At 41.2% G+C, this 25,352-nt stretch overlaps 1 protein-coding gene across 5 annotated transcripts in view; it reads right to left on the reverse strand.

Annotated features, from left to right (window-relative positions):
* Positions 1-25,352, reverse strand: part of CNNM2 (cyclin and CBS domain divalent metal cation transport mediator 2) — a 116,985-nt gene that overhangs the window by 64,303 nt on the left and 27,330 nt on the right. The gene's annotated exons all lie outside the window — the stretch shown is intronic.

Below are 25,352 nucleotides of genomic sequence, written 5' to 3' on the forward strand. Positions count from 1 at the left end.
CACAGTGGCAATGTGAATAATTCATCCTGACACAGAAGACTGCGATGGCACTAGGATGTAATTCTTAGTGCTTTGCTTAGCTTTATGCTTTGGGAACTAGAACATATTTCAATTTTTGTATCACATGTCCCAATTGCTTTGTGTAGATTTTAAGCTACACATGGATGTGGTCAACGAAAAACAATCTCCATTTACATTTTGTTAATTGAAGACTTTCAAATAGTTTAAAACAAGAAGATAATCCCAATTCATCACAAATTTGTATTTAACAACAGGGTACATGTGCCATAGATTAGAAATTAGTTTCCACTCTCCAAAGAACACACAGTACGGAATATACCCATTTACCTTCTCACAGCATTTCAACACACCCTGAGGGCCACGTGTATGAGTTTAAGTAAAATAAACAGTAAGAGAATGAACAGATAAACAGTGAGAAGACAGTGCTTAGCACCCTCTCTTGACATTTGTATACTCACTAGCAGCAGCAGCAGAAGCAGCACACACAGAGACACACACACAGCTGTCTTCCACACCATACAGGTGATTCCTGGGAAGAAGAACTATGGAACTACAAATCATATGCAGTCTAGTATCCACTCACTTGCATACATGAAATATACATTTAAATGAAAAGAGCAAGTTTGCTATGAGAAAGAAGAAATTATCTAAAGAGAGTCAGCTCTCTTATAAAGGAAGGTGCTGAGAGATTTGCATGCTATTAATACATCATTGAAATGAATACATTTGAAGGGGACAAATTAATTTAGACCTTGACTAAATTAAGGACTATAATATGTGCCATCACACTAAAGGGTCAGTTATTACGCTGATATATTCAGATAAAGTCCTAGGGAAAATTAAGTTGGGGCGTACTATGGATAGTGTTCTCAAAGCTACCAGCATGAGTTTGACCAAACTGCGGGAGGCAGTGGAAGACAGAAGTGTCTGGCGTGCTCTGGTCCATGGGGTCACGAAGAGTCGGACAAGACTAAATGACTAAACAACAACAACATGCCATCAGACTTTGCTTTAGACCAAGATGCTAGGATTCTTCAGCCATTAAAATTAAAAATCCTTCCAATATTTAACTTCTTATTCCAAGCCTACAATAATAAATAACAACAAAAACAACAACATTTCTATATCACCCTTGACATCCACTCTCAGCATTTTAAAAAGTGGCAAGCATTAATGGATACCTATATTATAACAAAATACTAAACTAGGTGGCCTGGGAGTGTGGAATCTGAAGCATTATTACGAAATCTTTCAAATGAGGCAACTAATGCACTAATGCACTATGGAAGTGAGAGCTGGACCATAAAGAAGGCTGATCGCCGAAGAATTGATGCTTTTGAATTATGGTGCTGGAGGAGACTCTTGAGAGTCCCACGGACTGCAAGAAGATCAAACCTATCCATTCTTAAGGAAATCAGCCCTGAGTGCTCACTGGAAGGACAGATACTGAAGCTGAGGCTCCAATACTTTGGCCACCTCATGAGAAGAGAAGACTCCCTGGAAAAGACCCTGATGTTGGGAAAGATGGAGGGCACGAGGAGAAGGGGACGACAGAGGATGAGATGGTTGGACAGTGTTATCAAAGCTACCAGCAGGAGTTTGACCAAACTGCGGGAAGCAGTGGAAGACAAGAGTGCCTGGCGTGCTCTGGTCCATGGGGTCACGAAGAGTCGGACATGACTAAATGACTAAACAACAACAAAATGCACTATTACAAGTAAATATCTTGCAACTTGGTTCACTATGGAACACAAAAAGGTAGCCTCCCTTCCCTTCTTACAGAGGAGGAGTAGAGAACTTGTGGTTCTCCCAATGTTGCTGAACTAAAACTTCCATGGTGGTTGGGGCTGATGGAAGTTGGATTCAAGCATCGTCTGGAGGGATGCAGGTTCTCCATCTCTGCTAGAGAGAAATACCATTTCTTCTGGATCTGCTCTGTAAAATTAGAGAAATAGAAATTTTATTTCACTGAGTTTATAGCATAAGTTATGTGCTATTAAAAACAGGGCATAAAGAACTAGTCTTTTTAGTGTCTTCAATCATACTAATGCAGGCTACATTTGATCAAATCTCATCTTAATAAGATGAGATATAAATTAGTTCCATGAACCTGCATGCAGATGCTTCTCATGAGTGGGAATTACCATTACCCATCTCTCTGGAAGTGATCTTTGTGGTTCAGCAGAATGGAGAGGTACAGTTGCCATTTCTGACATCTGGTGCAGTAGGGGAGATGAACAGGAGGCTAGAAATTCTCACAAGAACCTTGGAGACAATCAGCAACCACACTAGGCTCTCAAGGGGTGGGGCTTCAGTGTGAACCTGGGATATAACCCAACCAGGTCCATTCCAGGGAACATAGTGGAACCTCAGTTTTCATGCATCTCGGAAGCCGAACGATTTGGGACCCAAACGCCGAAAACCCGGAAGTGAATGCTTACATTTTCAAACGCTCCTCAGAAGTCAAACAGCTTCCGAGGCATGTTTTTTCATTTTCTCCATTGAAATTGCCAACTGCACATTGCACCTCAGCTGTAGAATGTTTCAGAAGTAGAACGGTCTTCCAGAATGGATGATGTTCAACAACAGAGGTTACACTGTATAAAATATGTCTGGCAAAACAGATTTTAGTCTTCACCATCTTTTTCTGTATGATACCAATACTTCATCTGAAGCAGGATGGTGTGGCAGCTTTGCCACTTTTGCTGGTTTCAGGATTGGGTAGGAATTTTGCCAACAGACAGATTGGCTAGATCTGTGGGGTTTTGCCTACCTCATAGCAATTGTCACAACTTTTAGGGTGGAAGAGGCATTGGGTTGGATCCTTAGTAGTGATCCCTTTAAGGGATCTTGGAGGGCAGCGTTTGGTGTCTGGAAACCCAGTTGTGGGCTAATAGGCCCCAGCACCAACTACCAGTGGCTGAACAAGGTTCACCTAGAAGCAATTCATTTCATGAAGGTCCTCAACATCAGTCAACCCCTTTCTTTCAAACAACAGCATTTCAACCAGCGGGTGGGCTAGCTGATCAATGGAAACTTGCCCAGTGGCTACGCCAAACCTATTCATCTGTAACCAATAAAGATGTGGCCTAATTACAACCACCTGTCTCACTGTCTTTGTTTGCTGCTTGAGCCCCCTCCCACAGCTTCACTGTGCCTGGGTCCACAAAACAGACCAGAAAGCTGCAGCCAACCATAGCTTACTGTTGCCTCCAAACAAGGCAGAATATGAAGTCACTGACTTCCCCACCCTATCTTGTTTAGAAGTCATTAACCATAGTGCCCGATTCAGACATAACAAGAAGCTATTGTTAATTTCAGCTTGTATGAAGGGAGGACTAAGGCAGACCCATGCTGCTGTGTGAAATGCATTCATATCTCAGTTTATTAAGCTAAGTTCTGATCATCTAGATGAAACCACTGGATCACCCTGTTTTCTGCAAGGCACAAAAATATGCTCAATTTCTGTTATGTGAGACACAGGGAATATACCAACTTTAGGATCTGTTCAAAGGAGCCACAGTTACCATGTAAATAACCTTCTGCACAAGTTCAGAATACTGATCCAAATTTGCTTCAGATACTTCAACCACAGTATCCAATCTTAACCATAACAGAATCCCAACAAGCTAAACTCCTACTCACAAAGTTCTTAGTAAGCAGTAGCCATACAGCTCATTGTATCCAGCAGCAAATCTGGCTGACTCATGCAATATTACTTAAAGGTACCGAAAGTGGCATGGAAAGCTGACATACGACCAGGTTCTGCCAGCATGAGCTTAAGTGAAAAAGGATGAATTTCCTAATTTCTAAAATCCATTTTCAACTTATGTCAAACAGGGGTGTCAAACCACCAGATTCCAAGAGCTGTTTCTGGGGGGATACACTAACATAAAATAGAATATGAAAACTTCTATACTGTATTATTATGTGTGCTGTCTGGCATACGAACCATTGCTTTCCTAAAAAAATAATAAAAAATAAGAAGTTCAGAAAGAAAAAATGAGAAGTTGACATAAGAAAAAACAAATTGAGAGGAATGGGTAGCATTTAGAAGAAGCAACTCTCAGTAATGTCTCAGCTTAAATTGAAATTCTTTAAAACTCTTCTACCAATAGCATCTAGTTGCATAATTTTATGTTACTACAAATTTGCACAGTACAACATTACTCCACCCAATATATATCATTCCACAATGAACTGACTAGTACATGCTACTTGCATTCTGTGTCTGTTTATCAAGTAAATGCAATCCCCTTACTTGCCAAAGTTAAACCCCTACCTTCTGTGATTAAGCAGATTAAGCACTGGACTTAATCACATTTAAGGTATGCTTAAGATAAGCAAGTCTCTCTTGGCCTCAGTTCCACATCTGTAAAATTATAACTTCTCAAAGTGGCTGTTACAAAGACTGAAATAAAAACAATGCACCTCAAAGCACTTTCAAAGTAATACAAATAATAAAATCAATAATGTTCCTTCTGCCGCTGAATGACTTAAGATTAAAGAAATATGCTATTTTTGCATACTCTAGAGACTTATTAACCAGTAATGTAGTAATGAATATTTGTACAGTGACAGGTTACCCAGGCAACACGGTATTTACCGGGCATAAAATTAGCATTATAAAGTAGCTCCCCAGGGACATTAAATTAAAGTTAGTAGTACACTTGATTTTGCTGTTGGTTCTCAACGAATAGCCAAAGATAAGGTAAATCTTTATTGGCTCCTCCTAGTTATGTCACAGAGATTACTATATATATATCACACCTTTCCTCCAAGAAGCTCAAAGTAGCATTCATGATTTTCCCCCTTTCCAGTTTGTTCTAAAAACTACGTGAAGTTAGGCTGAGAGGCAGTAATTGGCTCCAAGGTCACCCCAGGGAACTTCCTGGTGACCTGGGGAAGCCTTGAAGAAAACAAGTCTTGAGGGGAAAGGCTCAAGCTAGAGGGAACTTTTTGTCCTAAGGGCACTTGTGTTATAATTCATTGGTCCCTCTGATAGCAGTTTCACTGTGTGTGAGCTTGAGCTCCTTCTATATCAGCTACAACTTATACATAGCTCTGTCAGTAGAGTGTGAGACTCAGGGTCATGGGTTCGAGCCCCACATTGGCCAAACGATTCCTGCATTGCCCCTTCCAACTCCACAATTCTATGATTTTATTATCTCTGTGAGGTGCTACTATCACGGTCCTTGGGGCTCCTTGCCTCGGATACCATCTCATCCTCTTCTTGGGGTGGGAAAAGTGTTCTTGCAGGTTTCCCAGCCCCTACTCTCTTCCCCAGAATTTGGACCACATATACCAAAGCTCCCCAGATTGGGGGAAGGAGCCCTTCCCCTTCATCCTATTACCCTTGCCCAGCCCCTTGGAGTCTCCAACTTAGGCCAAGCATTTTCCCCTTGCTACTGCCGTGTTTCCTACTCTTCCTAGGATGTCCTTGCCCTCTTCTTTCCTTCTGAGATGGTCCATGCCCCTTGGGCTACCACATCAGGCTGTTTAAATAGTCCAACAGCATTGGCTGACCATAACTCCATTCCCTGCCCAGCTCCTCCCTAGGCTCCAAACAGCTTTCAGGCAGGCTTGCAAATTCCTGGCACCCAAGAATGGCACCAGGAACAGGTGCTAGGGCTTGCAAGTGTCCTGGCCTGGCTTCTGCAGCACTTCTGTGAGAAATATCAGAGTAGTAAAAATATAATCAATAAAATCCAATTTAAAAATCATATCAAAACTGACATCAATATTTATGAATTTGAATAACCCAACATGGATTAAGAACTAGACAAAATGGTCTTCTGGAAGTATAGGATCAAGAATGTGGGGAGATGAATCTTGATCAGGAGTGCCAACAAAGCCCAAAAACCAACAAATAAGGAAAGTAATGTGAACATCCTATACTAGTCATACTGCTACTTAGTATAGGTGTGAGAACAATGATTACATCAGAATTGCCTATATTAAGCATTTAAGATTTAGACTTCAAGATGAGTAAAAGAGAGAGAATAAGAAGAAATTGCCTGAGAGAAAGCTGTGAGAACGGGAGTGTGAACGGACTCATGCAAGACTTTCATGATGACAGAACAGACCCAGGAGATCCTGCTTCCCATGATGCTGTACATGCCTTTGCTGACTGATAGAATAATAGAATCATAGAACTGCAGAGCTGGAAAGAACCCCAAGGGTCACCTAGTCCAACCCCCTGCAATGCAAAAATCGCAATTAAAGATTCCCTTAAGAATGGCCATCCAACCTCTGCTTAAAGACTTCCAATGAAGGAGTCCTCCAATCCAAGTTTATGGCACAGGTCAAATCCTTACACCTGCACAGAAGACCCTCAGTGCCTGAACCAACTCACCCACACCATACTTCTTGATTGGGAAATGGCAGAACATCTCTCCTGTGTTTGGAGGAAGAGCTCCCTGGACTCTCCAATTCAGTTTCCAGTGATAATGAAAGTCCCAGGAGAGTCTATTTACTTAAAAGATCATAGAATCATAGAGTTGGAAGAGACCACAAGGGCCATCGAGTCCAATCCCCTGCCAAGCATGAAACACCATCAGAGCACTCCTGACATATGGTTGTCAAGCCTCTGCTTAAAGACCTCCAAAGAAGGAGACTCCACCACACTCCTTGGCAGCAAATTCCACTGTCGAACAGCTCTTACTGTCAGGAAGTTCTTCCTAATGTTTAGGTGGAATCTTCTTTCTTGTAGTTTGGATCCATTGCTCTGTGTCCGCTTCTCTGGAGCAGCAGAAAACAACCTTTCTCTCTCCTCTATGTGACATCCTTTTATATATTTGAACATGGCTATCATATCACCCCTTAACCTCCTCTTCTCCAGGCTAAACATGCCCAGCTCCCTTAGCCGTTCCTCATAAGGCATCGTTTCCAGGCCTTTGACCATTTTGGTTGCCCTCCTCTGGACACGTTCCAGTTTGTCAGTGTCCTTCTTGAACTGTGGTGCCCAGAACTGGACACAGTACTCCAGGTGAGGTCTGACCAGAGCAGAATACAGTGGCACTATTACTTCCCTTGATCTAGATGCTATACTCCTATTGATGCAGCCCAGAATTGCATTGGCTTTTTTAGCTGCCGCGTCACACTGTTGGCTCATGTCAAGTTTGTGGTCAACCAAGACTCCTAGATCCTTTTCACATGTACTGCTCTCAAGCCAGGTATCACCCATCTTGTATTTGTGCCTCTCATTTCTTTTGCCCAAGTGCAATACTTTACATTTCTCCCTGTTAAAATTCATCTTGTTTGTTTTGGCCCAGTTCTCTAATCTGTCAAGGTCATTTTGAAGTGTGATCCTGTCCTCTGGGGTGTTAGCCACCCCTCCCAGTTTGGTGTCATCTGCAAATTTGATCAGGATGCCCTTGAGTCCATCATCCAAGTCGTTGATAAAGATGTTGAATAAGACCGGGCCCAAGACAGAACCCTGTGGCACCCCACTAGTCACTCTTCTCCAGGATGAAGAGGAACCATTGATGAGCACCCTTTGGGTTCGGTCAGTCAGCCAGTTACAAATCCACTGAGTGGTAGCATAGTCAAGACCGCATTTTACCAGCTTCTTTACAAGAATATCATAATGATTGTTCTCAGTACTTTTCAAAGCATAGATATGTCAGATTTTCGCTTTGCATTTCAAAAGACCAGAATTCAGTTCTATTTGGCAAAACATTTTTACGTGACAAACAAAATGTAAGCAGCAAGGAAGAATTTCTTTTGCTCCCATTCTGCTGGTGAATATATTAAGCTCCATAAACTGATGAAGGGCTTCCATATAATGTGAAAAGGGAGATAATGTAGTTCCTTTGAAAGAGAAGACAGTGCCCTGGCTGTTTTCCAAATGCACAAAGAAATGATTTATCAGTTTAAACATATTAACTATATTTCCAGCTATTATCAGACAGTCCTGTTTTATTTGCAAGGTATTTTTTTACATTTAGTGGACACTAACTATGGACACCATTTTAAAAGTAATTTTTAAAGTAAGTTTTAAAATAAATTTTACTTTTTACATTTTTTGTGGATGGCTCTGACTAAGTAAAACAACTTGTGACATGGAAGCCATTTTCAAACAATCTGCTCATATGACAAAATCTTGGTTTGAGAACTTTACCTTGGTCTAAGCACAGAATCTGAACTGTGGAAGGGCACCGGCAGCAGGAGGCCTCATTAGGGAAAGTGTGCCTCGGTTTAAGAATTGTTTTGGTTTAAGAACAGACTTCTGGAATGGATTAAGTTCGTAAACCAAGGTACCACTGTATCTGAAAGCAGAATTTACCCTTGCCATTAGTCATCCACTTGACCAAGGTGAGCAAATTCCTCCAAGGCATATATCTTGGCAGAGACACTGCGAGTCACCTTGTGTCAAACAGGCAAATGGGTAAGTGTGAAATAGTAAACATTTAGTGGAAGTACTTATCTATGAAGCTGGTGAGTGGTTAAAAACCATGGCCTCCAAACTATTTTTAAGTCTTCACCTTGTATCAATTCTATCAGTTCCTGTTCTGAAAACAGCGCACAAAGTCAAAGTGCTTATACAGCAACTGGATAACTTGTTTCTCTATAGTTTCCTAGACCACAACTGAGGTTAAAAACATGTTTTCCATACACTTCAGTATAACAACAATGAGAGCAATGTGGTGTTAGCCCCGAGCTGAACAGCAACACAGTCATATCTGCAGACGTGCACATTCTTGACGATAGCCCTTTACAGGTTTGTAATTCATAATTAATGCCCCCAATGAGAAACAATCACTTTTGTCAAAGCCCTAAAGCCACAACTAGCTAATTACCAATAAAAGGTCTACAGTCTCAGTTAAGCTTTGGGAATGTCGCTATGCACAGCAAATAGCCCAATGGTGAGCAATGTTTAAATCCTCTAGACTTTTTTGGGGTAAATATTCTATAGTTTTATATTTTCCCTTCCCCTTGCAATCCTCACAAGCCCTTGTGTTAGACACATAAGCTAAAAGCACAGTGGCAGAGACACAACAATTAGAGCCACCCCACACACCACAAAAGCAGCTATTTGTTTAACAAAAATTAGGTATGCAACACCAAGCTACATCTATTTTGGCCCTGGTTCATAAAATGAAGGTAATTTATTATTTATTATAAGTCCTCACTCACTCTCACAAAATGATGGTTGTCACGAATGATAGTATTACTAAACCATACAGTTTGTTCTTGTTTTTTGAATAATTTTTATCGATATTCTTTCTTACAACAAATATCCATCATCATTACTAAGCATTCATTTTCCAATTTCCCCCCTCCCTGTTGACTTCCCTCAGCTTCCATTTCTGGTTTGTTACATCAAATAGTACAATCTGCTGTTTGTATTTAATACTATGTTGTCACACTGTTATACTACTTGTTCTCTTTAAATAAAGTTGTAAATGTTTATTTAAATCCTGCCAGTGACTTCATGTTTTTTTTGTTTCTGCAAATATGTTATAAAAGTTTCCCATTCTTTTTCAAAGTCACTATTGTCCTTTTCACGCAGCTTGTCTGTTAATTTTGCTAACTCTGCATAATTCATCAACTTTTCTTGCCATTGTCCTTTGAATGGTACTTCTCCAATCTTCCAATTTTATGCTATTAAAATTCTTGCTGCTGTTGTAGCATACATAAATGTCTGCTTTTCTTTCGGCAGCTCTTGTCCTAAAATACCCAACAAAAAAGCTTCTGCTTTTTTAACAAATGCTATTTTAAACATTTTTTTTCAATTCATTGTATATCATTTCCCATTTTTTTTAAATAATCGTGTAATCCCACCACATATGGTTAAATGTACCTTCCCTTTCTTCCCCAGTTTGAAGTCATTATTGAAACTGATTAAATGGCATTTCCTCTTCTGAATAGTCAGTGGATAGTGGTACAAAAGCAGAAACTAGAGCGAAATACCATTGAAAAAGGATATGTATTTATCAGTAATAACTGGAAAGGTAAACCATGATATCCTAATCCTGTCAGCCAATCATTGGGGTTTTGTTTTTTTAATCTACACTGTTGTGAGGTTAACTTTAAAGGACAGTAATGATTCTTGTTCCTCTGCCTGCAAGTATATAACTGAGTACAATTATGAGACCAGTTCTGAAACCGGAGCAAGAGAAATCCCTGAAAAGTTTTCCTTTCTGCTTTCATAGCATGACCAACACATCCGCCATGTATGTCTTCAGAAGCTCATGTTGGTGCAGATGCATTTTTTAAACCTGGGGTATGCACCACAGTTAATAAGTTTTTTTCTACCATGGGTCTGCCAAAATAGTCCAGGAAAAGAAGTTAAAAGAGTTTTGCTCAAGGCAATGAGAATGCAGTGAACCACCAACACAAAGTTACAGGTAGGTAGCCGTGTTGTTCTGCCGTAGTCGAAACAAGATAAAAAAATTCCTTCCAGTAGCACCTTAGAGACCAACTAAGTTTGTTATTGGTATGAGCTTTTGTGTGCATGTATCTGAAGAAGTATGCATGCACACGAAAGCTCATACCAGTAACAAATTTAGTTGGTCTCCAAGGTGCTACTGGAAGAAATGTTTTTATTGTGTTTCCACCAATACAAACACACTGCAATAATTCAAAATTATATGATGCAGTGTCTATATTATTAAGGGGGCCAAAAATTTACAGATAGCATTTGATTTTATTCTTATCCCACTAGATAAACTAGTTCATCGCTGTGTTCCTATGCAAAGGCTTTTTTTTTTTTTTGTTCCAGCCAGTTGCTGGCATTAGCAACTATGACTTCAACTCAGCCAGAACAAGTTTGCTTGCATAGTCAGACTTGAGCCAAAGAATGGTCTGGTGCCACTTGTTAAATGTTTGCCTTGTAAAACATTGTGTGAGTCAGCTACATTCGACTTGCAGGTGACTCTCCACTTGTGCATTTGTTGAAAGCCGCTCAGAGTGGCTGGGGATACCCAACCAGATGGCCGGGTATAAATAAATAAATAAATAAATAAATAAATAAATAAATAAATAAATATGCGCCATTGATTCACATGACCAGGTGTGTGCGTGGTGCTGAGAAATAATTAAATAATTTTATTCATACCACGAAATGGAGGGAGAGATCTGGACAGTCCTTGTGGCTTGTGAGGATACCATCCCTGGAGCCTGAAGAGGACTTCAGAGAGGGCAGAGAAGAGACTGGAGGCACAGTGGGACTTTGTTTAGGCTGCTTACTTAGCCTTCCTCTCTAACAGCTGGTGCACATGGTAGCACAGCAGCAGCTGCTACTTTTCAGCAAGTCCTCCAGCCTCAAGCCAGCCCCAGAGCTTCAATTCCAGTTGTGGATATTTTTGGTACAATGTTTTATATCTGGATTGGAAAGAGAGCAGCAGAGAGGGTATTTGAAGGGTGCTCCTCACTTGTGTGATTTTCACTTATGCGTTCAGGGCGCCGGAAGATAACCCCCGTGAAAGTGGGGAGTTGCCTGTAATCCAGGGATGGGAAACCTGTGGTCCTGCAGATGTTGTTGGACTCCCATATGCCCCAGCCAGCATGGGCAATGGTCAAGGATGATGGGAGTGAAGTCCATGATCATCTGATGGGCTACAGGTTCCTCACCTATCCATAATCCTTCCCCGGAGTACAATGTATTAACTTACTTTCATTCAGTTTGAACTGTATGTCCCAATGTCTGCAATAAAGAAATGCAGCCATTATACATTGTGGGCTTCTGACTGTGACCATAGCATAAACATTAGAAATTCTGATAAATCTTTTCAGAAGGCAATTAAAAAATCCCATTCTTAATATACTGCATGCCACCCTAATCTCAGAGTAGTGCAGATTACAGGTGCTTACCCAGGGTTCATGTTGTGTTTTTTTTTAAATGAGGCACAGCAGACTGTCTTTATTATATTTAGTTTACAGGCATACCTCGGGTTACAGACGCTTCAGGTTGCGTTTTTTCAGGTTATCGATGTGCCGAAACCCGGAAGTACCGGAGCGGGTTACTTCTGGGTTTCAGCGGTCGTGCATGCGCAGAAGCGCCAAATCACAACCTGTGCATGCACACACGTGGTACTGTGGGTTGCAAACGTGCTTCCTACACGGATCACATTCGCAACCCGAACGTCCACTGTAATTACATATATATACAAAATGAGCCTATGATGGAGGCATTCACAGCATTAACAGGGGCTTGCTTCTCCTATAGCTGAAGCCTTGGACTGAAATAGAAATTAACCATCATGCTCTAACCTTCTCTTCAGCTTGCTGCCTTTACCCAGCCTGCAATTTTTCTTTCTCTAGGTCACATCACAGTCAACCCTGAAGACTCTGGCTCTGTCTTCTAACTAACTCTGAGCTGGAGGAGGGGCCTCATCCATTTTCCATTTGGCACAGAGCCCCCCCTCCTCCTTGGTTTTCTTAATGGTCTATTACCATCCCTTTGTTTTAATGACTCACCTCCTAGGCAATTACCTCATCAGGAAATTGGCCTGGCTTATATTTTAACCCTCGCTGGATCCAGAGGTTCAGGAAGCTTGATTAAGTTCTCGCACTTCCAGGATCCAGAAATTTAGGGGAGTCTGGCAGCCCCAAACTCATAACAATATTAATTTACTTTAATTCAGTTTCAGTTTTAATTATATTTATCACTTATGGCAGTGGTTTTCAACCAGTGTGCAGTGTCACCCTGGAGTACCTTGAATGATGGTCAGGGTGCCGCGGGCAACATCGGTCTCTGTCCCTCTTTCCTTCCCTCCCTCCTCTGAAGCCTTCTTGTGTCTCTGCATCCTAAAGGCTCCCACAACTGTTTGTTGAAGCAGCCCTGGCTACAAGCTTCACAGGCAAATTGTGTTTCTGGGGCTAGTAAGGTGGTGCTGGCTGCTAGAGCTGAGGTGGCCTCGGAGCAAGCAAGCAAGCAGGCAAGGCAAGTGAGAGAACAGGAGTGGCAGCAGCGGCTGCCCTAGGGACTCTCAAGGAGAGGAGGCTGAGGAAATACTCCACAAGGGAAAGTGTTCGAAAATGGGTGAGAGGCTGCCAGCTCTGCAGACAAGGGGTGACATAACTGGGCTCCTGAGCCCCACACAGGGGTGTCACAGAAAGAATGCAGTTAGTCAAGGGAGCCATGGACTCAAAAAGCTTGAAAACCTCTGACTTACACATAAGAATACCAGATGAAATAATGTAAAACACTGTAGTTTTTGTTGTGAAATTGTCTTATGATGATATTGTCACATTCCAATTTCTGCAGATAAGTTTTGAAACTAGAATAAATGTATATGTATGCAAATAGAGCTAGCTTGCAGATAATTCCAAACAGAAAAAGTATAACAGCATTTGGAGTATATAGTACACGGTCCTAATTTAAGCATTAAGGAACTGAACCCTCCAAGTCCTAAACCAGGCGAAGTGCCAGTTCAATTTGGAAAATTAGATCCTGATCCAGATCTCTTCAGCAGAAGGTCTGAAGTTACATCTCCATTACTGTTTAGAGCATGACAATTTTGTTACTGTCTCCAGTTAGTTCATAGTTTAGTTTATGAATAAATATCCTGCCTTTCTGTATAAAATATATTAGAGGCGGATTACAAAGAACAATGCACATAATAAAACAAACAACAAATGGCAGAAAAGCAGTAGGATGAACCCAAAACTTCAAAGAGGCAATCATTATAAGGAAGTCTAAAAGTTTGCTGGAATAATACTGCCTTTGCTGTTTCAATCATGGAACCGGGAAAGAATCTGAGATATACAAGAATCCCAGTTTGTGTGCCCTGTTCATAAGGCACCAACTCCTATGATACCTCAAGTAAGACTACAGAGCATCATATGAAAGCCCATAGACTAACTGCACAGCACCATCTGCAAGGTGTTTAGTGATCTATTCCAAAACGAGCAAAGTTTTTCAATCCCCCTGCCACGCTATGCATATCAGAATTTATGAGGCAAGGGTATGCATGTGGCAGCCATACACTAGCTTCCAGCTTGACAATAGCTGCAACTACTCATTACACTAGAGTATCTTACACAAAGAATTATCCTACTTCATTTCTGCAGAGAATTGACAAACCATGGCTTGTAATGGATCAACTAAACAAAATGAGACAGATTCACCTATATGACGCCTACAGCAATCTCCTTTGAAAATCCATTTTCTGCACCAATCATCTGATTAGCTCAGGGCATATGTCTTTCAAAGAGGCTCTCTTAAACTGCCAATCAGCTGATCTTTGGTTACAGGGTGCCTCTTTGAAGACACTGCAGATAGGGAAATGCTCTTAAAAATTGACTACAGTATTTTCCCCTCTGCAGAAAAAAACCCAATTTGTATTCAAAATACGAACTACATTAATGCCCTGGAAGGAAAAAAGACTTCATTTTTAAATGGAGCATTTCTCTCTCTATCCAGAGGAAGCATTCTGAATCCAAGTCACTTCCTCCAGTCCATTTGGCTGTACTAGGGAGTTCCCAAAATTAATACTGACTGTCAGGACTTTGGCAGCGCAGGGTTCTCTTCAAGCCCTGACAATCAGTTAAGAAGTGCTTTGCAAGTACCACTGATCAGCTGATTGACATTGCCTGCAACCCCCTTTTTGTTACCTGCCATACACCTGAGATGTTATATATATAACATCAGGTGTAGGGCAGGTAGGAATGGCTCAGCCAACATGGCCTGGTAGACCAAATGGGCCTGGCAAACCTGATTAAACCAGTTTGCTGGAGTTTCCCCACCCTTTAATTTGCTAACTGTGGTTTGATGTGATGTCCATATCGACAAACCATAGTTACAACTGTTCCAGAAACCACTGCACCTAGAGGCAGGAAGGCTGAACAGATAGGAGAAGAAACGGTCTTTTTCAGCAGGATGCTACAATTGATCATGAGTCCCTGGCATGTATCCACCACATATTTAAGCAATCTTTAAAGTGTTTGCATGATAAACATGTATGATGCATAAAGTATAAATCAAATATTACATTGCAAAACTAGGAACATTCATGTGACATCTGTCCTGAAAAGTTAGAGAATACTTCACTATTGACTGCTAAACTAATAATTTCTTTTGCTACAAATATTTTGTAAAATTCCATGAGAACATCTAGAATGAAGATATATTTGGATTCCCAAATAATTCAGCAGTGAGCAAAGATCACAGTAACAGTGATGTGAGAAGCAGCTCATAAATCAGAAACTCCTACTTTCTAGCTCTCTCTAGGGACTTGTGACACAAAGTACTTGATGCAAGCAATAGTTTGCAGATTTATTTCAGCCAATTAGGTCATTACATCTTCTAAGAGAGCTTAACAGGACTTTAAACATGAGCTAATCTTGTGTGAAATGTACACAGTACTACAAAACAGTCAGAAACTGCATAGGAACAGAAGTTTCCCCTCACCCCTATTCTTCAAAAGTGATGTTTGTTTTTTTAAAATTTAAAATACTATGAAGAATTTTCTAGAACAATAGAGTTGAAATACAATATATCACATGGCATGGTTCTTGAATCTACTCCTCTATCTCATATATGCGGAATCTGCTTGCACCCTCCACCATCTAGATAAAACACCTACGCTCTTCAAATGCCCTTTGGTGGATCAGAAAGTGATTTTTAAGGGTAGATATTTATGACAATTAATTCATGAAGGATTTGAAATATTTCCTATAGATGCATTTGTCAGAATTTCAAGAGCATCTTTAAAATGCTGGTGCTTAGAGGACAGGAGCCAATGTACTTCATGGTAAACTCAAGAACAGAGCATATCATGCACACAGTTTCACATTCACACACAAAGATGCAACAAAGGAATGAATGTGCTAGTCACTGGTGGAGGAAGAGGGGGGGCAGGGGAGCACCCCACCCCCAGCAGCACGATCCCGGTGGGGTTCCATCACGGCTGCCCCGCCCCCGCAGGCGGCACGCCACACCCCCAGGATGCACACCACGCCCTTCGGGCGGTGCACCACACCCCCAGGACACACACCACGCCCCTTTGGGTGGTGCGCCATGCCCCAGGACGCACGCCAGCCTCGCCCCTGCCTGCTCTCTGCTCTCGGTGCCGGAGCATGAAGCTCCGCCACTGGTGCTAGTACATTTTCTCATCTCAATGTACTCTTCAAGAAGCATGGCAAATATATATAGGCACCATGACTTACCTGCATAGCTCAGTAGAAATTAATAGCCAACAGGCTTGCAAACCACTTGTTAAGAAGGTTTGTAAAGATAAATCAGAGCAAATATGAAATTAACTCCGAACAACACAGATGGAAAACTAACAACAAATTCTGTTGTACTAAATCCTAATTCAGATGTTATTGGATTACCATGGTTGCTTCTTCCTTGTTGTTGGATTACATGCCATTTTAAGTAATGTTTAAATAATGGGAATACCAGGATGGTGTTGGTATGTATAATACCCACATCATTACTGGATAGGAAGTGGGGAAAATGCTCACATAATTAGAATCCACATGATCAGCTTATCCTTAGCAATTCCGTTCTTCAAATGTTACCAGGGCAGCATAAGATCCAGCCACAAAGAAGTACAAGCCATACTTCTGGTAAAGTATGAATCAGACAAAACAGAGGAAAAGGTGCTAAGCAGGTCACACAAACACCAACTAAAAATGTCATGAGGCACAGAGCGAACAAAAGCCCTAACTGCTCTACTGCACAACTGAAGAATCCATTAGGAAGTGGCATGGCTGTTTCAAATCATGAGGTATGCAGAGTCACTTCCTAAATGACATTTTCATAAACACACACAAATATGTCTGTGGAGAGGGAAAACATGTACATTGTTTATTTGCCATGAGTTCACTGGATGGGAAAGACAAAGTAGAAGCCGAGAGGAATATACAGTCAATGCCGTGGATCCTCCAAAGACAAAATATTAAGCACAGGTTACAGAGGACTCCATTCTATCTGAAGAGACCACTAGTTTACAAGTTTATATTTAACTGTGTTAGAGGACATAGCTTGAAGCAGGAAAAAACACTGGCAAAAGACAAAAGAAAACACTATAAAATCCAGCAGAGTATCTGAACTCAAATCAATTAAAAGATAAACAATAAGAAAAACAGAAAAATAATGTAAGCCTAACACTACACCAATAGATATGCAAGTATAATACAGTGATACCTCAGGTTACATACGCTTCAGGTTACAGATACTTCAGGTTAGACTCCGCTAATCCAGAAATAGTACCTCGGGTTAAGAACTTTGCTTCAGGATGAGAACAGAAATCGTGCTCCGGCGGCGTGGCAGCAGCGGGAGGCCCCATTAGCTAAAGTGGTGCTACAGGTTAAGAACAGTTTCAGGTTAAGAACGGACCTCCAGAACAAATTAAGTTCTTAACCCAAGGTACCACTGTAATGAACTATGGTAAATGCCATATAGAAAGCAGTTACTATCACTTTAGGGACATTTATCTACCAGAACTCAGCCAAAACAGACCGAAGGTGTATGAGATTGCTACAACATTGCCTTCCAAATTTCAAAATGCTACACAGTTCAGTATGAAATACAGTGGTGCCTCATTTAAGAACAGCCCTGTTTATGAACTATTCAGTTTAAGAACTCCACAAAACCGGAAGCAGTGTCCAGGTTTGCGAACTTTACCTCAGTCTAAGAACAGAATCCGAATGGTGGAAGGGCACCAGTGGTAGGAGGCTTAATTAGGGAAAGCGTGCCTCAGTTTTAAGAATGGTTTCGGTTTAAGAACGGACCTCCGGAAAGGATTAAGTTTGTAAACTGAGGTACCACTGTATACAAAATACACACTTGAAGTCTTTCTTAATGACAACATAGTATACATTATCTGTCTTTGCGATCAAATAGGCCTTTCCACTAAAGCAGCTGACTATAGTAAGAAAAATGAAGTTTATCTTGATAAGAACCACTGTTATGATATAAACCCACCACTGAGAAATCCCTTCAATTAAAAAAAATAAATTACCATATATACTTGAGTATAAGCCAACTTTTTCAGCACATTTTTAATGCTGAAAAAGCCCCCCTAGGCTTATACTCGAGTGAGGGTCCTTTCGGGCTGCTCCTTCCTCCTCCGCCTTTGCTGCTGTTGGCGGCAGAGGAGGAGGAAGGAGCAGCCCAAAAGCAGCCCTTTTGGGCTGCTTGTTCTTCCTCCACCGCTGCTGCTGCCACCAGCCTCTGCCTCTCGGCAGCACCCTAGGTAGACAGGGGGGCAGGAGGGGCTGGGGGGGAGAGAGAAGCCCCCTCTGTGCACACACACACTCCAGTCCACTAGGAGGTTTGTGGTGTGGTAAACCGGCTTATACGCGAGTCAATAAGTTTTCCCAGTTTTTTGTGGTAAAATTAGGTGCCTCGGCTATTGTTCAGGTCAGCTTATACTCGAGTATATACAGTAAACTGAACTAAAAAAAAAAATGCTATTTAGTAAAAACTGTACATTTAAGTTGTATCTTAATAAGAAGGTTGGAGAAAAGCAACAGACTTTCCTCCCTTATCATGGTTTTATTTATTTACTTATTAATTAAATTCCTATACCACACTTCATCTAAGCGTCACAGGGCAGTTTACAATATAAAAACATAAAAATACATACATACCATAGTACCAAACAATACCCCTCCAACACACAAATATTTTATTCTTTTCATTTGGAGCCAGGAAAAATATTCTTTTCTAACACAAAATTGCAGCAATTTAAAGTCTTGCACAACAGGAACAAAAATGAATTTGGGGGGAAAGGAGTGGGAGTTAGCTGTCTGGAGCCAAGAGGTCTGCATGTGGTCAAGTTAAATATCAAGTTTTAATTTTGCTCTCATGGGTTTTAGAAACAGCAAGAGTCAGGATTTGCTTTAATTGGGATTTCTAAAAATAACACTCACCTATACAACTAATGCTATTCAAACAGTTCTGCCAGATCAAAAGCTAGTTAAGTAATAAAGCAAACAGAGCCTGTAATTAGAGCACAGAAGTAAAGGCAGGAGATCAAGTTCTCTTCTGAGGCAGCTCACATTTTTTGGCGAATGTCTGAGAAGCGTCTTAAAAGTTCTGGTTTTTTTGTTTGTTTTTTTATTTAAGACATTTATACCCTACTTATCATAGACACAGGGTCCAGGTCTTGCAACAATCCCACCTGTATACATGGATAACACTTCATGTAGCTGATGAAATAGGACTATTATGCCATAATAAATTTCTAGTCTTTTAAAGGGGCCGCAATACTCTTGTTTTAGGTGTAAAAGATTATGGCTACCCCCTGGCACTTTCCTAGTGAGGGCATTGTTGGGACCTAAGCAGACCATACTAGTTCACAAGTGTTACAGGTTCTGCTGATGCGAAAATATTTCCATAGAGAACTTCACAGTTTAACCCAGATGATGACCTTAACTGCTTTGACAAAGTTAAGGGGAAATTATATATATATAATACACATACACACATACATATATATATATATGAGAGAGAAACTGGGACAAGAGCTATAAAAACCTAACCTGATGTTTAAACAAACCTATAAATGTGTGAACAGAGTCATCACTCTGAGAATATACAGATAAGCCAACTAGGCTAAAGAACTCTTGTTTTGCCCATAATCCTAAAAAAAAACTAGGAAGCTCTCAAAGTTAGGGACACAGAATTGTGTTGCAAGATACCTGGATTCAACTGGAGTATGCACCCTGTGTTACTTCAAATCAGCAACAATTCAATCTGAAACACAACTGATTTCAACATAATGTGGTAACCATTTTAATATACAGTCATAACTTGAGTTGTGTTTGCTTCACATTGTGTTTTTTCAGGCTATGAACGCGGCAAACCTGGAAGTGTTTACTTCCGGGTTCGCCACTTTGCACATGCGCAGGAGCGCTCTATCGCGTCACGCACACGTGCAGAAGCGGCGCTCTACTTATGGACTTTTCGGGGTGCGAACGGCACCCTGGAACGGATCGCGTCCGTAAGTAGAGGTACCACTGTATGTATTTCTCATTTGGAAAAAAATGAACTGACAGCTTCTCCAAGATTCAATATTGGAATGCTTGCTGTTATGCAGAAGGTAACTAACAACAAAATCATGAAAAGTGATTGGATGGGTCAAATGGCCAAGTGAATTAAAAGTATTCTTAAGAAAGAGAGCACTCAGTCGGTAGAGCATGAGACTCTAAATTTCAGTCTCATAGGTTCGAGCGCCACTCTATGCAAGAAGATTCCTGCTTTGCAGGAAATTAGACTAGATGACCCTCATGGTCCCTTCCATCTCTATTATTCTATGAATCCAAGCCATTAGATACTGTATGGAAGTGAGAGCTGGACCATAAAGAAGGCTGATCGCTGAAGAATTGATGCTTTTGAATTATGGTGCTGGAGGAGACTCTTGAGAGTCCCATGGACTGCAAGAAGATCAAACCTATCCATTCTTAAGGAAATCAGCCCTGAGTGCTCACTGGAAGGACAGATCCTGAAGCTGAGGCTCCAATACTTTGACCACCTCATGAGAAGAGAAGACTCCCTGGAAAAGACCCTGATGTTGGGAAAGATGGAGCGTACAAGGAGAAGGGGATGACAGAGGACGAGATGGTTGGACAGTGTTCTCAAAGCTACCAGCATGAGTTTGACCAAACTGTGGGAGGCAGTGGAAGACAGGAGTTCCTGGAGTGCTCTGGTCCATGGGGTCACGAAGAGTTGGACACGACTAAATGACTAAACAACAACAACAACAACAACACTATAGTCTAGTTATTTCTATAGAGGTTTGAGATCTTTCTCAGAGTCGGTATGAAGATACAACACACATCTGATGTGCAACCAACGTGCTTGACACCATTTTTACTGTCCGGCTAAGGCTCTCAAAGGTAGATATTTGGATTTGTACCACATTGTGTACAATGTATATCATAAATTAGTCCTATATCCCTGCTTGTTCTTCTCAGCAGGGACTGCAATATTATGTAGCTGGAAAATCAGAGAACACAAACATAATTAAATTATCTAGATATCCTTTTAAACTGAGCCTAAAGCATGAATGTTAAGCATTCAAACACTGTTTAACTGCGAAGGAAGAAGGTTCAGTTTACCAACTATTGTGACACTGGGGATAATCTCCTGGAATGACCAGGGCCTGGCATGCAGTGGTGGAGGAAGCGGAGTGCGGGGTGTGTAGTCCGCCCCGGGTGTCATCACTGAGGGGGGTGACAACATGAGGGAGGAGTTTAAAGGGCTCACGAAACTTTTTAGGAGTGATGTGGTGGCTTAGGTGCCTGCAGGTTCCGCTCTGCCTGAAACGACAGCGTGGGACTTGCGTCTGCCTACTGCCTCTCCCTCAGCTGCATTATAGCTGAGGGGGAGGTGGGGGAGAGGCTCCAAGTGTCGGAGAGGCTCATCCTGCCCCCATGGGTGGATCGCCCCATCTCGACTGCAGGACACGCGCCCGCACCAGGCACCTGAGCGGCTAGCTACGCCACTCTGGCATGGCCATGGTTTGCCATCTTTCTCCCTATCAAAGGAATATGCATGCTTAGTCATTTTGGGAATAAGCCTCTACAATAATGTCGGTTGACTTTCACTGCTCTAAGGGTGTCCAAGTCAAAATTTGCATGGCTCTGCATCTTTAATAGCTGGATTGAATTTCACAAGATCTGGGGGGGGGGGTTATAAAGTACTCTGGTAATACAGTGTTTCCCCAGCAAAACATGCAGCTGTTTGAGGCATACATGGACTGGAGCAGGCAACATAGCTCAGTAGGCCACTATCTTTTTTCTCTAAACATATTTGACCATTCCCCTTTATTCCCAACAGTTCATTTTTTTCTAATCCTTGCTGGGGTTTTTCCCCAGCACTTAATTCTCTTTGGCCCTTTTTTATCCAGTACTATGCTTTTACCAGGGACGCGGGTGGCGCTGTGGGTAAAAGCCTCAGCGCCTAGGGCTTGCCGATCGAAAGGTCGGCAGTTCGAATCCCCGTGGCGGGGTGCGCTCCTGTTGCTCGGTCCCAGCGCCTGCCAACCTAGCAGTTCGAAAGCACTCCCGGGTGCAAGTAGATAAATAGGGACTGCTTACCAGCGGGAAGGTAAACGGCGTTTCCGTGTGCTGCGCTGGCTCGCCAGATGCAGCTTTGTCACGCTGGCCACGTGACCCGAAAGTGTCTCCGGACAGCGCTGGCCCCTGGCCTCTTAAGTGAGATGGGCGCACAACCCCAGAGTCTGTCAAGACTGGCCTGTACGGGCAGGGGTACCTTTACCTTTTATGCTTTTACCAGACATAATTTCCCCCAAAGCCCTGCTTTTCAGCTGCTTCATTCTCTATCATGTGTTCTTTATTCACCTTGGTTCTCAGTCAACTCTATCAAAGTACCAAGTACTCTCATCTTGGTCATGTCCATTCTTTAAATAGTATACAGCTTTTCCTTGTCTTTGGAGCAACACCTCAGCCATCCCACTTCCACACATCCACTTCTCTTTGCATTAGTTCTCCTTACTGCACTTTTCTTTTCTGCCATCCCCCACAACTGACACTTGACTTAGGTTCCGGCTTCCTGATCTGCCCCTTCCTCTTCTGCCCCTTTCCCTTTACCTACCTCTCCCTTGGCCTCCCCATTTTCTTACATCTTGGACCTTCTCATCTTGGCAAACTTTCTACCAATGACAGTTTCATTTTCACAGCAATTATAATACCTGTGAATATTCCACGACATCACAGCAATTCAGCCAAATAGCTAGGAAGTATTGTTTCCAACATATTTTTGCTTATGTTGTAACATTGAAAGGCAACCACACAAGGGTCAAAGAGTTATATATTTTGTAGGCACAATAAGATTCCCTGTACCATATTCTGAAAGCTATCATGCATTCACTTGTACGAAAGGATTTGTAGAATTTATTCAGCTTCAGCAAAGATGGTGCTAGAGATACTGGTCCAGATATTTGTGGACCTAAGAGTTTTAACCTTCAAATAACAATCAGGTAAAGATCTAGGCAGATCTTCACTCTGTCCCAACAAGTCAAAAGTACTTAGAGAACAGAAAACAATTTGCAATCAGCCATGACCATTATGAGGAGGAAAAAGATACGCAAAACAAGAAATGGGACCTGCAAGAAGAGTTCTATATTAAATATTTCCGTAAATAAACCCAGGCCATCCATTTAAGTTACAATTACAATGGATGGTATACATTAATCACATCCAAAGTAAACCCAAGGTACTTAAGTCCATTGATTTCAATGAGTCTACTCTAAGCTAAAATTAGGTAACATCTACTATTTATTAAATAAGTATCTAAATTATTAGTAGCCAATGTTTTCTTCTGGGGGGACGCAGGGGGATGCATATCCCTAAACATTTTGTGAGTCTAAGTTTGGCTTCATTGAGGGGCAGTATTTCAATATGAGTAGGAAAATAAGAGTACCCCTAAACATTTTTTTAGAAAAAAAGGATTGTCAGTAGCATTTATTTATGCTTTGTAACACAATGTAAGACTATGCAAGACTTCTCTTTGTAAACCATTTTGGGGATTTTTACAATCAAGCAATGTATAAATGTTAAGAAATTAAAATAAATGAAACATTCATTTTTACTTCAATTGTTATCTCATTTTGTAGTAAAAACCAGAGGTAATATTGTAGCTTGCTGTAAGATATGTAGAATTTACTAGGCCAGTGGGGTGGGGAGAAGAGAAAGAAGAACATTTATTGGAATACTGCTTCCTCTCATAGAATTTCTAGTTAAACAATTGGATAGAAGAGTTCAACACACTTGAAGGAGTCACCAAGACAAACAGAGAAAAAAATTACAAACATTTTAATCTTATTAACATGAAATGTGTAAATATGTCAATGTGCCAATTTACACAAAATGTGTGAGATACAAAACTTCTTCCAAAAAGTGTCTAGGCATGTGAGGTAAAGGTAAAGGGACCCCTGACCATTAGGTCCAGTCATGACTGACTCTGGGGTTGTGGCACTCATCTCGCTTTATTGGCCAAGGGAGCTGGCGTACAGCTTCCGGGTCATGTGGCCAGCATGACTAAGCCGCTTCTGGTGAACCAGAGCAGCACACGGAAACGCCGGAGCAGTACCTATTTATCTACTTGCACTTTGACGTGCTTTCGAACTGCTAGGTGGGCAGGAGCAGGGACTGAGCAACGGGAGCTCACCTCGTCACGGGGATTTGAACTGTCGACCTTCTGATCAGCAAGCCCTAGGCTCTGTGGTTTAACCCACAGTGCCACCCGCGCCCTGCACATGTGAGGTAGAGGCATATAATAGATTCTAGTTGGAGTTTGGCATGCTTAAAGAACTGAGTTTTCAAAGAAGAAACAGTGGAAAAAAATCCTTACATTTGGAAAGATTAGCTAGAAAGAATAATGTTACGCTCAAGGACATTGTTTCACAGACCAACACGGTTTTTAAATCATACATGCCCAAACTTTCTTGTTTCTAGAAGGCTACATAATGATTAACTTGAAGTCAAACGAGTTGGACATCTTTTGTCATTTTTGAAAAAAATGCAACCTTTGTCAAAAGTCAGTCACATGAGTTGAGAGACCAAAAGAATATGTGGCTAAACCACAGAAGGTGCTGTCAAAAGAAAACCTGTAAAACTGTTTGCTGTACCGCCTTCACTCTGAGCCTTCACCCATTGCATTTTCAATCATGATAGCTTGAAAAGATAAGACAATTATTTCCAAACGTTTTTCTATTGCTACTTCACTTATTTTCTTTCACTGGATCTGGAATGAACCACTGCATGCTGGGAATATGTGAGTAAACATGTGTGAGCTGCAACACAGAGACATGGCCCACCAGGAAACCCATTACACTGAGAATTCTACACTCACTCAGGGTCAAATTAGACAAAATGCAATTCATGCAATTAACTATTGTGTGAGTGTGTGTGTGTGTGTGTGTGTGTATGTAGAATGCAGAATACAGATGATGACATAGAAATAAAGGTGATAAATCAAACACCAGTTAACGAATTCACAATTTGTTCATTTGAAAATATTCTTATTAGTTATTACATAGATGACTTCGATAAATTGTTTCTGATCCAATCCAATACCAGATCATTCAACTCTATTTTTAATTTTAATTAATATCCTCTAATATAGTCATATTATATATTTATATATATATAAATATTATATATTTTGTCATTTTGTCTATGTATATGTATGCGCGCGCACACTCACTCACAAATACATTTATCACATCTGCTATGCAAGCTATCAGTAAAACTTATTAGTTAGACACAAGTCTCATTATTAAACTAAACCAAGCCAGCTACTTCATTTAAGTGCAAGAATTTTAAGCCTCATCTATATTTTAACCTACACCCTGGAAAAAGGCTGTAATCCTATACCCACTTACCTGGGAGTAAGGCCTATTGAA

This window comes from Podarcis raffonei, chromosome 5, assembly GCF_027172205.1.
Source record: "Podarcis raffonei isolate rPodRaf1 chromosome 5, rPodRaf1.pri, whole genome shotgun sequence".
NCBI classification, from domain to species: Eukaryota; Metazoa; Chordata; class Lepidosauria; order Squamata; family Lacertidae; genus Podarcis; species Podarcis raffonei.